The sequence below is a fragment of the Microtus oregoni genome, unplaced genomic scaffold (assembly GCF_018167655.1).
Source record: "Microtus oregoni isolate MIOR12 unplaced genomic scaffold, Mior012 000019F_ref0000042, whole genome shotgun sequence".
Taxonomy (NCBI): domain Eukaryota; kingdom Metazoa; phylum Chordata; class Mammalia; order Rodentia; family Cricetidae; genus Microtus; species Microtus oregoni.
This window is the reverse complement of record NW_024543078.1, coordinates 33,518,554-33,532,457: the sequence shown is the minus strand read 5'-3', so window position 1 is coordinate 33,532,457 and position 13,904 is coordinate 33,518,554. Positions and strand designations below refer to the sequence as shown.

At 48.5% G+C, this 13,904-nt stretch overlaps 1 protein-coding gene and 1 long non-coding RNA gene across 5 annotated transcripts in view; one reads left to right on the top strand and one right to left on the bottom strand.

The window, feature by feature from the left end:
* The window catches only part of Adcy1 (adenylate cyclase 1), a 135,988-nt gene that overhangs the window by 121,240 nt on the left and 844 nt on the right, over nt 1–13,904 (top strand). For all 4 annotated transcript variants that reach the window (XR_005975961.1, XR_005975960.1, XR_005975959.1 and 1 more), the window contains exons 21-22: nt 3,166–4,648; nt 8,605–8,668. The gene's annotated coding sequence lies outside the window, so the exon portion shown is untranslated. The remainder of the gene's footprint in view (nt 1–3,165; nt 4,649–8,604; nt 8,669–13,904) is intronic.
* LOC121459311 lies at nt 340–3,190 on the bottom strand. Its single transcript, XR_005975962.1, has 3 exons — nt 3,008–3,190; nt 1,542–1,754; nt 340–352 (listed from the first exon to the last, which is right to left on the bottom strand). It is a non-coding gene; the product is annotated as an uncharacterized LOC121459311 (long non-coding RNA).

Sequence of the window (13,904 nt, the reverse complement as noted above, 5' to 3'; positions counted from 1 at the left end):
GCATTCAAGCACAAACTTTGGAAATAGTTCTCATGCAAAGAGTTTATTTTTAATAATGAGGATTGGAAGGACTTTTCTCTGATGTGTTCATCTCCAGCTCTGTGTTACAACACAGTTCTCATCAGGTTTAAAAATAGTATTCTGTCTTATTGGAAAAAATTAATAAAGCCCTGACACTCTCTCAAGACTGATTTTTATAACCAGATAATTACACAAACGAAAATAGAGAATTATTTTAATAGGAAGTGGCTCGAAAATATGCAGATGTTTAAATATAAAATAAATTACAACTCATAGAGAACATCACATGGAATCCAAAGTTCCTGCCACAGCTGCAGCGACTGGCCTCCTCCTGAAAGCAGACAATGCAACCTGTTACCTGTGGCTGCAAGCGGAAGGCCCTGGACCCCACATACACCTTGACCCTACTTTTGTACCATCGCTTTCTCCTTTTAAAACACTTCACTACCGTGTTAACTGTTTATCTGCAGCCACTGTGGACAGGAGAGGCAGGAAGTGGAGTAGACTACACTAGGACTAGAAACACGTCTGTTTTTAGCAAGGAAACAGCAAACATCCAAGAGTAAAATCCATCTCTACGTTTAAGTGGCCGCAGCATATCTACATGAAGAGGCCAGCCTCAGAGTACTTGGAGGCAGTCTGGTGTTAACTGAAGTTCCAAGCATGGCCATCTAGTGTCTCCTCCTTACATCATCTGGAGATACATCCATCAGCTAGGACATGGGGAGAAACTGGGCAAGGGAAGCAACTACCCAGACTACCACAGGGCTGGCTCTATTCCCCTGGCCCTGCACACAGCATGGCCTTGAGTGGCAGCTGCAGCTCTCCAGGTGTCTAGAAATTGGACCTTTCTAACCATGATCCCCTGAAACCCAGTGAGAAATCAATCCCATCCATTTTTGAGGAAACTAAAACCCAAATCCTAAACTGTACTCTTTCCCTGTTTCTTCCATCCTCAGGGGACACACACCAACCCCCTTTCTCCATCTGCATCATCCCTGATCCCACCCAGAAGATGACCTCTGCCTGTATTCTCCACCATTGGGCCTAGCTGAATTCCCAGGGCAAGGTCGGAACTTAAGGCCAACCACACTTACATTTGGCCTAGTATTTCAGAACTCCATGGCCCATTTCCTTCTGGTCCTGCCTCACTGAAGCCTGGGTGAACTCAGCCCAGAGAATCAGGAAGTCCCCAGTGCACAGGGTTTTCCCAGGGCAGAGGGAGCCAGGCCAGCCGCAGCTGGGTCCATATGCTTTGTATTGCACCTGATACGTTTTTGTCAGTTTTCAGATAAGGAAAACAAGGGTCAGAGGAGCAGAGCAATTGTCCCTGAGGTCACAGCCAGGCACTAGAGGGCACAGGTTCAATCAAGCCCAGTGACCTTTTCAAGAACATGAAGCTCATTCTCTTTCAAACTACCAACTCTGTCCCTTGATGTGCCCTTCAACCTACCCCAGGCCTAGGCAATTCTTCCCCACCTTACAGTTTGGGTAACAAGGTCTGTTCCCACCTTACCCACCTGGTCCAGCTGTAGTGTGTGGTGTAGATGATCAAATTATTCCAAGGTAGCAGGGTCCTGGGCTTCTACACTGACTGTGCCAAAGCTAAGTGGCTCCTGGGTTTGGTCAGGAAACTCCATGCTAAGGGTCCCATCTTGGATGGTAAGCTCATGATGGACTGCCTCTTCAATTTCCAGAAGCATCTGGGCCTCCCATTGCTGCAAGCGTTGCATCTGTGTAGAACACAGACAACAATCCACTGTCATTATTGGTAATCAACATGAACAATGCACTTGAGGAAAATAAGTACCAGCAGGCCCAGGACCCTCATCCAGGTCTAAGACAGCAGCCAAGCCCACAGGGCTCTCCCTCCCTGTCTTCTGTGTGTTCCCCCAAGTATAGATCCCAGACCTAGGCTTTCAGCCTCAGAGGAGGTCAGCACCTGAAATTTATCAGAGTGATAGTCTAAAATCTGCAGACGGTGGGTAGAAGGCAGGGCCCTTGAAAGTGGCTGGCTATATTGATATTGCTACCCTAGAGGTTAGCATCCTTAGGAGGGATACAGGGGAGAAAAGAGTTGGAAGAAAATTCCTCCAGAGCTTCCCTATACAGCCCTCTCATAATACTGCAGGCTTCCAGTGGTCAGTTAACAGAGGTTTGGAAGTGGGATCTGTGGACAGGAGCTGGAAACTGGCAGATAGCATGTGCTTGCTGAGATGGTCTCCCTGATGTAGCCTCCTGCCTCTGACTTGCACTGTTGTGGTTACAGCGTCCCCCACATCTGGCCTGAAGATACATGTTCTTAATGCTCCATCTGCTTTGGCCTCTGCTCTTGCCAGGATGCTTCCTGGTGGTCACTTAATCACTTAAAGACTGGTCCTGGCATCCAGAGAGGCAGAAGCACCTCAGAGCAAGGGTTAGGTGTGGCTTGTGCTCCTACTGTGTGAGACTGAGCCATCTCTGTCCCAGTACTGTGGCAAGGGAAGGGATTGAGGCATCTCAGCCAGGCCCAGAGATCTCAGTACCCTCCCAGGCAGTAACAGCATCCTGCTGTGTTCTAGGCACAGATCAAAGTGCAGTAAAGACAATTCCTGTCAACAGCTTCTCTACTGAACCCTCAGTACTGGAGACAGACACTCATAGCACCTAGATGCCCATGAGTTAGAGACCTGGGACAAAGAACAGCCAGAGCCTGCTCTGGGGACTAGGTTTGCAGAGACCAGCGCTAGGAAGTCATGGTGTCCTCAGGCAAAGCCTCCCTTCTGAACAAAAAGCTGTCTTGATGTATCTGAGCATCAGGTGTCAGAAAGCTGGAAGGCCTTGTGACCTCATGTGCAGAGGTGGGTACACTGTGCACAGCCCCATGCTTGGGGCCAGAGGAACCTGAGTGATGGAGGGTAAATGCCCCCTCCATACCACAGCTGGGAATCATACAGGGACCTAGAGTCCCTAGGGACAGGGCTGGGGTGGGAGGCAGGAGACCTACTGCAGCTGCCCGCTTCTTTAGGTCTCGTCTTCTATGCCAGGGGCTGTCTGAAATTCCAGGCATCCTCGGGTTCTTTGGCCAGCTCATGTCCCACAGGGCCTCTGTCTTCTGACACTCCTTGTTCAACGAGGCTGACATGCGTGGTTCTTCCTCTGCAGCTAAAGGGTCTGGATGGGGCTCCGCCTGCTCACTGGAATTCTCCAGTTCCTTGAGAGTCGAAAGCCTCTTTTTTCTGAAGGTGGCTGTGGGACTGGACCCTGCCAGCTGGGACCCAAGATCCTCGTCAGAGTCTTCAGATGTCAAGGACCAGTGGTGTTGGAAGTTCTTCCCTGGTGGCCTTGGGCTCCAGCCCATAGCCACCTGAGGAGTGTGGCGCATGACAGGGTTCTTCCAGCCTGGCCTGTTTGTTGCTAGATAGGAGCTTAACTCCGGAACCTATAGACAGAGAACACAATATGGCTCCTAGACAGTTGCAGCATGCTTCGTGAAGACATAGTACACTCTTATCCAAGCACAACCGCCCAGGGTCACCTATCCGGTGGCCACAGAGAAGGAAACATTAAACACCAAGGGTCTGCGCCCGTGGCTGGAGATCAAACCGTGATGGGACATTCCCCCTTCTCCTGCCCCTGTCCATGGATAGTTGATGAGAGCGCAGTGAGCCGCAGCTGGAGATGGGTCTCAAGGACAGAACTGAAACACGGAGAAATGTCCCAGGAAACTGCCTTCCCGCGGGGAAAACAGCCAAATGTTACCAGTGAAACACGGAGAAATGTCCCAGGAAACTGCCTTCCCGCGGGGAGAACAGCCAAATGTTACCCGTGAAACATTTAACAGACTCGGGACATAGGAAGAATTAAAAAGACAATATGTTTTGGCAAACGATGAAGCCAGCTGGGCAGGTGGCTCTAGTTCGGAGGTTCTCCACCATTTTGAATCAAATGACCCCTTCACAGCAGCCCAAGACTGTCAGGAAACACAGATGTTTAGAGTACGAGTCATAACCGTAGCAAAATTACAGTTAGAATGTAGCAACAGAAAAATAATCGTCTGGTTGGGGGGTCACCACAACATGAGGAACTGTGTTGAAGGGTCACAGCATTAGGAGGACCGAGATCCACTGCCGTAGCTGATGGGACATCTTGACAACATTTCTCCTCCAAGATAAAGCCTAAATTAAACCAACAATGTTCCCGCATGCATACCCCTTGTCTTAGACACCAATCATGGATGCAAAAAGCCTTCATATCCGCAGGCCCTGCATCAGTGGATTTAATTGAGTACAGTTGGAAAATGCTCAAGAAAAAAAAACTGATTTCGGCAATTTTCAAAGTAGCAGCAGCATGCACGAGAACATACGGGGTTTTGCCCATGGTTATTCCAAACACAACACAGCTCAGCGGTAAATTCCACACTGTTTGAATCGTGCTATGTTATGAGAAAGCAAGGTGTGCCTAGGTTCTGCACAGACACTGTCGTGTTTGATGTAAGGAACCTGAACGTCAGTGGATGCTGGAATCTGAGGAGGGTCCTGGAACTGATGACCTGGAATTAAACACATCTGTGTTCACCCACCACAGGGCGAGCCTCCGTCCCGTGCCAACCCCGTGAAATCCCCGGGCAGCAACTCGTGCTCTGTTGGTTGGTGTTTTCTGTATTTCTTAGGGCTTTAGACAAATTCTAGCAGGTAGCACAACCGTGCACTGACTGAGGTCACTTTGAGAGTTGTGCCCATTGTCCTTCTTGCTATACTCCACCTTTATGAAGCAAGGAGGGGAACAGTGTCCACTGCAGGTCGTGACAGCCCCAAACTGTTAAGGAAGCCATTGCTACTCGGGGGTAGGGGGACTGAAATATTCCAAAAGTAAATGTTATAATTTTATATATATAATTTTATTTTGTTTTTCTTTTCCAAGACAGGGTTTCTCTGTGTAGCCCTGACTGTCCTGGAACTCACTCTGTAGATCAGGCTGGCATCAAACTCAGAGATCTACCTGCCTTTGCCTCCTGAGTGCTGGGATTAAAGGTGTGTGCCACCACTATCCTGCAGTTTTGTTTTATATATATATAAAGTTAGAAAATAACTTAGGAACCCAGATTCTCTACTACATAGAGGTCAGGGATGTTCTTGAGTCTTCCACATCAGGCTGGGAAAACTCTGGTCTGACCCTAGCTACGAAGAACTAGCAAGAAGTCCAGAGCTGCCTGCCTAAGGTGTGTGGTACCCAGGCTCCAGGCCAGGCCACTGGGCCATGACCCATCTAACACACAGCACATCCAGGGTCTAAGACAGTTTCTCACAGGGTAGGAACTCATTGGGTCCTAACCCGTAGGCAGCCCAAGAGCAATGCAGGACTACGTAAGCCATTCTGCTGGACTTCTCCCCGACACATCACGCGTTACTCCTTCCTCCTCCCAGATACACCCCTCTCTATACCTACCTGTGCTGTGTCCAACTCCATCCCATCTTCCCTCTGAAAAGGGTGTCCTTGGGCAGTTACAGCGCCTGGCCCTCTGAACAAGAGCGCTTGGAAGTATGCCCGGCAGGAGTTCCCCCTCAGGCCTGGACAGGTGCCAGCGTGAACACCTAATGAGCACGTGGCAGCGCAGGATTGGGGGCGGGGCGTGTTCACCACCTGAGGGTGTTCACCTGGGTGGTTTCTGCCCGTGTGCAGTTTAGAATGCTGCCGTATTCTCGCAACACAAAGGACTGTCCAGTCACCTAATCAAAGTTACTTCTGCATTCAGACACACTGAGCGCCACTGCCACTGTCTGTCTTTCTGTCTTTCTCTTTCTTTCTTTCTTTCTTTCTTTTTTTTTTTTTTTAGTTTTTCGAGACAGGGTTTCTCTGTGGTTTTGGAGCCTATCCTGGAACTAGCTCTTGTAGACCAGGCTGGTCTCGAACTCACAGAGATCCACCTGCCTCTGCCTCCCGAGTGCTGGGATTAAAGGCGTGCGCCACCACCACCCGGCCTTTCTTTCTTTCTTTCTTTCTTTCTTTCTTTCCTTCCTTCCTCCCTCCCTCCCTCCCTTCCTTCCTTCCTTCCTTCCTTCGTTTTTTCTTCCTTTCCCTTCCTTCCTTCCTTTTTCCTTTCTTTCTTTCTTTCGTTCTTTCTTTTTTTGGTTTTTCGAAACAGGGTTTCTCTGTAGCTTTGGAGCCTGTCCTAGACCAAGTTGGCCTCCATCTCACAGAGAGTCCACCTGCTTCTTCCTCCCGAGTGCTGGGATTAAAGGCGAGCACCACTACCCACCGCTGGTCCTGGAAAGCGCTAGAATCTTAAGCAGGTCTGTGGCACAGGACTCCTCCCTTCAGTGGCTCTCAGACTTGAGTTGCTAGAGCCCAGAGCACTGGGCCAGCCAAATCCCTGGTTAAATTGATGATCAGCCTGGCTCTCATAATCAGGTTTCTAAAGACTCCCAGAAGGTAACAGTGGGTGGAGCCAGGAGGCAACTGGGTCAATCCCAGCCTGCACCATCACTGAGCTCCCAAAGGGATTATAACATCCTAGAGAGGGACTTTTCATGAAAGTAAAACGTGGGTCTTCAAAACGGACAGGCACGCTAGTAAGTCTCAGCACAGTGGAGCTAGAAGGGGACAGAAATAGAAGGTGGTTTTCATGTTTCCCAGACTCACTTTGAACTCTAAGATCAACTCACCCTTTAGTCCCCAAGGAGCTAAGACAACAGCTGTCACTGGGCCTAACCAACTATTTTCAGTTTACCTCCTGCCTCCCAGTACCCTAGATATTACTTTTTTGATTAAGCTATCTTTTTTATTGTTTAGGGTTTTTTGTTTGTTTGTTTGTTTTTTGAAACAGTATCTCACTATGTAGCCTTGGCTAGTCTGGAACTCTCTGGTGCTGAGATCAAAGACTGGGCTTGAATCTCTTTTGGAATATGTGATTAGATATCTACTTTTTATATGGTAGCACATTATATGTCTATTCTATAACCTTTCTCAACTGACAAATAAGGATCTTGTCTATAGTGTACACGTTTATCTATATGTGCATATGTACAGGAACAAATATGTACCTGCCCACATGTTCACACACAAATGACTATAAAGGATTCCTTCTTTAGATGTATGCTAATTTTTTCCATCTGTGTCTTTTCCGGATGTGCATGCCATCTACTTGGGCACTTAAAAAATAACACCCCACAGAACTAAGAGGCAGCTCTGCCCGTGGCACATTCCAGCAAGTAGGATTGCTGGTTCCAAGTCAGGCATACTTTGAGACATACAGCACATTAATAACAACTTGTACCCCCAGAGGGCTACACCTCCAGGCCCCACCAGCAAGATAGCGCTCTCCAGCACCACACAGTGCTGACACCTGTGGCAGATTAGCCTGCTGTGTTCTATACAGGGCAGGTAAGCCCCCCTAGTCTCTACCATCTCCCATCTTACCATCTTGCTCTCTGGAGTCCTAGGAAGACCCGTCTTGAGGGATCTTGGTCTCTCTTGTCATAGCGGGCAGTCCCCAAGTGAGCCTGGTTGGTGGGTGTGTGCACCACAGCCTCAGCTCTGTGCCTGCCCACGGGCCAGGTGCTGAGTCCATGTGATGTTCCACAGCTGTCTGCATCCATAGGGGTTTCAAGGCTGGAAAAACTCTCGTGGCCCCCTTGTTTCCCCGAGGGAGGAGATATCCACAGAAACACTCTACGTCTTAGTGGTCTTAGTGACAAAGCTCAGAGAAGCAGTGATGGCCCAGCACACACCCAGAATCGCGTGGGCGGAAAGCACATGCCAACCTCAGAACTTGGTGCTGAGTTCCCTACCGTTTCAGCAGCATACCCCACTCTCTGACCCTTTCCCTCATTAAGAGGCAGAAGAACTGCTTTGCTCTGGAGAGTGTTGGGTTGGGAGACAGATTGTATCTAAGAACAACCCAGCATGGATAAATCCCCTGGATGGTCACTAGCCTCCGTTTTCACAGTCACATCTGGTCTTTATGTAAACAATGTTTTGAAATTGCCTAAAGGTGCTCTTCTGGGTTGTTCCCATAAAGGGGTTTTTAACTTTCTGACTGCCCTCTTTAGGAGAGTGGGAGAAACATAGTAGAACCACCCTTCTGAGAGGAAAAAAGAAGGGAGGGAAGGAGAAAAAAAGGAAGAGAAAGAAGGAGGGAGAGAGGAAGAAAGGAAGGAAAGGAAGGAGAGAAGGAAGAGAGAGAGGGAGGGAGGGAGGGAGAGAGGAAGAGAAAGAGAAAGAGAAGAAAGGAGAGACGGAGGAAGGAAGGGAAGGTGGAGGGAGGAAGAAAAGAGAGAGGAGGGAAGGGAGAGAGGGGGAGGAAGGGAAGGAAGGGAGGAAGGAAGGAAGGAAGGGAAGGAAGGAGGGAGGAAAGAAAGAAGGGAAGGAGAGAGGAAGGGAGGTAGAAAAGAAAGGAGGGAGGAAGGAATGGAAGGTAGGAGGAGGGAGGGAAGAAGGGAAAGAAGGAAGGGAAGAAGGAATGGAATGGGGGAGGAAGGAAAAGGGGCTAAAAGAGGAAAAGGGAATGAAAGTTACATCACTTAGTTCTACTTCACATTTCCCTGAGAGATCATGTAACGAGCACACACTAATTTTAAAATGTACAGCTTTTCTGCCCCCCAGGCTCTGCTACCTAACGTGACCGAGTGCTGTGTCTCCAGATGTGTCCTTGAGCTCCTGACAGCACGTGAGTTTCCAACAAAGCCACTGTGTCCACCACAGGCCTTAACAGTCCAAGGCAAGGACTGGTCAGACCACATGACAAGGGTTTGTCACAAGTATGACACGTGGCCCCAGAGCTGGCTTTTAGAGATAGCTGTGTCTTGGTCCCTCCAGCTAAATGACACGTGGCCCCAGAGATGGCTTTTAGAGATAGCTGTGTCTTGGTCCCTCCAGCTAAAATCTGCATGCAGAGGGACTTTTCATGGAAGTAAGCAGTGTCTTCAAAACAGGCAAGATATTAGTAAGTCTTGGCATGGTAGAGCCTGGGGTGCTGGAGAGAGCAGAAGACGGAGGGAGAAGGGGCAGGCAGCCCATTTGCACAGGTCTCCCAGGGTGGGGCCTGCAGCCTCACGGGATGAGAAAACGTGATGACATTCCCTAAGACTCATTTGAAACAGAGTCCAGTCTGAGAAAGAAAACAGTGACCCAGCTACCTACCACAGCCACCCCTGTTTTCTGGAAGGAGAACATGGCCTTTTAGGGGTTAATCATTTTTTACCCCTGCTATATATTCTTATGTAGCAGGTATTGGTCAATGTGCCAAAGGAGAAATTGAAGAAAAGAAATGTCAGAAAATTTGTTCAAGGTCATAGGGATGTTAAGAGACAGCCTAGCCCACCTCAGAGTCCCCGGTCAAGCACAGACTTAACAACCAGGCCACTCAAGGACTTCTACAGTGTCTCAACCTTCTGGCTCCATGGTTTCTTTCCTTAAAAATGCAATTTTATTAATATATTAAATAACATAATAGAATGATTTGATATGATTTCAGCAGAATTGAAAGAAACCCACTTTTTAAAAGTGGTCAATATGACATGTACTCAGTGGCTAGTCATCCATAATCCCTACTGCACTAATGGCTAATGGATCTGAAAGTAAGCCTGCCTTTTATACTCACTGCCTGGAACGGATAACACAGAGAGCAGTGGGGGAAATATAGTAAAACCACCCTTGGTTCTCATTATTTCAATACCCAGAGAGTTGAGTTTATATATCTCCCTTGAAGAGAGAAAAATTTATGAGAGATTTGAAACCAGGAAAAATTGGCTTTGTATCCTTTCCCACGAGCTGCAAGACCTTCTCCTGCCTACAGTAGGTCCTTCTCATCACCGTGCTCCTCTAGACTGTTCTAGAATTTGTTTCCACTCTCATTTACGTACAGATGTGAGTACACTATAGGCTAGAATCCTCACACAGGGAGGGCACTCTGTCTCCATCCCCTCCCAGCACCCAACCTTTAGCCACTGTTGGGAGTTGGGGGCTGTTCCTTACCAAACATGTCCCTTATACCTGAAAACTCCACTCCTCCCTCCCCTAAGGGGGTGGCTTTAAAGGAGAATGGGATCAGGGGCTTTGTGAGCTGCTGGCTCCACATGAGTGTGCATCAGAACCCTAGACACTTGTTAACAGAGTGATAGACACTACCCTGGAAATCAGGCTTCAGGGGCTGGCCTCGCTACCCAGCTCCTGGTAGCGTTATACTGACTAGAGCATGAAATATTATGTGTGTATACTCTCCTTGTGCCTGGCACATAATATCTGCCCTCTCAAACTAACCTCAACACAGTCCTCAAATACACTGGGGAAGGGGTACCAATGATGAGATTGAAGTTGACGTCTTTTGACAACGTCCCTGAACACCGGTAGGAAACCTATTTCTCTGACTCTGTGTTAGAGCCTGGGCTGTTCACATCCTTAGGGAGTGTAGGGGTGAGCTATTCCCCACCCCCAATCTTGCTTCCAGATGGCGGTACCTTTCATCTGCTCGGGAGATGGGGGCAGCAGGCCAGGCCTTTGCATGGGTTTACATCATCCCAATGTTGATCATGGGCTGTGGGCAGAACATCTTTTTGTGTTTTCCCTCAGGTTCAAAACAACCTCTCTTTTTTTGTGTGGTTTCCCCTGGATTGCAGCACTTTCCCCTTTGAAAGTTTCCCCTTTGCCCTTGACCCTTGGATCATTTTTCCAGAGCCCAGATTGCCCAACTTTGTAGCTGCCTGTGGGTGAGCGGTGCCCTGCATGAAGACAGGACGGGGAACAGCGTGTGATGGAAGAGCCTCCCCTGCTTTCATCATTCCCAGGCCCCACAGCTTCCCCCCAGGGAGCTCCCCACCGGGCAGCTCAGTTAGCAGCCACTGTGCCAAGGGTCCCTTCAGCTCCTCCCTACAGCCTTGGCTGTGTGATGCACTGGGATGAGGAAACCCAAGGTGAAAATGCAGCTTTTGCACCCATATGACCCCCTCTTCTGGTGCTAATAAAACTGTCAGAGCTGAGGTTTTCACATGTGCTATTCAACAGTGTCGCAGAAGTTGTCAAAACAAAGAGACAGAGTTGTGAAGAATCCTTGCGGGAGATGCTGAGTGCGCTGGCTCCCTCTGGAGCACAGCCTGGGATTGCCCTGCAAATGTCTCTGCCGACTTTGTTTTTTTTTTTTTTTAAATATTTATTTATTTATCATGTATACAATATTCTGTCTGTGTGTATGTCTGCAAGCCAGAAGAGGGCACTAGACCTCATTCCAGATGGTTGTGAGCCACCATGTGGTTGCCGGGAATTGAACTCATACCTTTCCTCTGTAGCACACTGAGCTTACTGAAACAGAGCAGGAGGAGTGTCTCTGTGTACAGGAAATACACAGGCTTTGATTTGGAGAAAGTAGGAGCACCACCCTAGCTGAGATCTGCTAGCCCTAGGCACCCCTCTTGGCACCAGCTGTCCGGGGTCAGCACCCACAAGACACTGGACAGACAGGGTGGCACATGCTCGGATCACAGTTCTTGGGAATTGGTGGCAGGAAGATCAGGAGTTTTAGATCAGTGTTGGCTATATAGTAAGTTCAAGGACAGCCTGAACCATGTGAGACCCTGGCCCAAGGAAACAAAACAAGAAAAACAGCAGTAACAACACTAAAACCCAAAACAACAAAACAAAAACATTGTTCTCCTGTCCTGATAGCCCTGGTTGCTTCCAGCTTGTCATTCAAGAATCTTAGCTCTTGGAAGGCACAGTGGCTTATAGGACACCCATCACATCCCTGATGATTACTCCAAATTTAAGGTTTTTAGCCCATCTTAAGGCTTTCCCACAGTTGGCATGCGGGACATTTAGTATTCTGTGCGTATAGGCAGAGATAATTGCTGACTATTCTCAGGGCACACAGAGCTTGGTGGCTTCCCTCACCTTCTGCTATCTCTTTCTGCCAAGTCACCCCCACCTTTGCTGCTTGGAGGGTCTCATTTTCCCTCTAAGGCCCACTGCGCATCACCTTATCTGCGAGGTGTCCAGACATTCTGGATGCTCTCTTCCTTCCTGCCGTGGGCAGCACGGGATGAACTTAAGAGCCCTCCAGAGACTGCCAGCTTGCTGGGCTGTGAGCATGCTAGATTGTGACTCTGCTTGGGACATCCTATCATTCTATGCCCGGCACTGTGCCCCTCACCCAGAAGACAGTTCTCTCTGCTCCACTGTGGGGTGAGGAAAGGCCTGCAGACAGAAGCTCAGGGGGCAAACGTCTAAGAAGCTGGGAGGAAGGGTCACCTGCCCTGTGAAGCTACGGGAGTCCCGAAAGACAGCTTCTAGGGGAGACAAAGTACCATGGACAAAGATATAAAGTTAAAGGGACAATGTGTGAAAATGCGGAGCTCGAGAGTGGAGGTGAAACGGAGGTGTTGGCAGCGGATAAGCAAGGCAGCATCTCACTGGAAAATGAGCATGTTTCCCAGGTTCAGGACTAGAGCTGGGCATGACAGGAGGCTGAGTCAGGCTGTGACTCAGGAGAAGGGCGGTCACCCCACCCCACACAGCACAGGCCAATGACAGGGGCCTGGGGTGGGATTGGGGGGGGGGTGCTGGCTTCATGTGTGTTGATAGAGTTGGGAATCAGTGTGGAGTTTGTGTGCCTGTGAGGTGATCAATGGAAACACTGGGGAAATCGATTCTTGGACAGAGAGTAGAGCCACTATGTGCAGGAGCAGGGGAGGGACATCTGGATGTGTACTGGGCAAGTGTGCAGCAGAGTAAACTGACCAGCATCCCGGGTTCCTGCCTGGCACAGAGTCCCAAATATTTGTCAGTGTGTCGCCTTCCCTGTGTGTCATCAAGGCAACATTTCAAGTGTGGACAGTGATTACAAGTTGAGGAAGTCAAAGGGAAACTTTGGTGTACAAATTCCACCTCCAAAATTAAAATTATTTAAGGACTTCTATCTAAGCTATTCATTTAAAACAGTTTACAGTGAGATGCTAGGGACTGGAGAGATATGCTGGACTGTTCTTGTAGAAGACCTGAACTCAGTTCCTAGCACCCATGTTGGGTGGCTCACAACCACCTGGAACTCCAGGGGGATCCAACACCCTCTTCCATGCTCCAAAGGCACCTGTATCACGTGGACACAAACCCTAATGCCTTACACAGAATCAGACATAAACTCTTTACAAAAGGAATGCTTATTTAAAATAAAAATGTTTTAAAATGGGAATTATTTGTTCAACTCCTTAACAAGGTACTGAACTTAGGCATCTTCATCAGAAAAAAAAAAGGCATAGCTGGGCATGGTAGCACACTAGTGTGACCCTAGTATCCAGGAAGCTGAGGCAGGAGGATTGCTATGTGTTTGAGTCCAGTCCAGCCTGTATAGTGAAACCCTGTTTCAATTAAATCAACAAAAATAACGAGAGACACACTCATGAGATTCTGAGTGTCTAGGAACAGGTTTGTCGCCTGACCTTACTCCAGTGACTGTGGCAGATGTTGAGCCAGCTGCGTTTCTTTGAGACTGTCCAAGTTGAACAAAAGCCAGCTTTGCAAACTTCAGTCACTTTGCAAAGTTCAGCTGGGGATAGGTATCAGGGTAATTCCATATACATTTTTTTCAGACCTGGGGAATTGAACCCAGGGCCTTGTGCATGTCAGGAAAGCCTTCTATCCCTCGCCTATATCTGCTATCCAGTGTGATAATTTCTTTATATAGCATTAGCACATGGCACAGATCCAGAAAGGGGATAAGAAAAACCAAAGTGTCCTCGGGTTCCTAAATCTCGTCCTGCCCCAGTAGTCATCCTGCCCCGTGTTCTGCATTCCTCTCAAGACATTCACTCCATTTAGAATCACAGCTGCTCTCGTGCACTGACGGCAGCAGATCTCATACCCTCACAATGTGTCTTAGGATGGAGGCTTTCCTTCATTGAAGAATGTCTTATTGT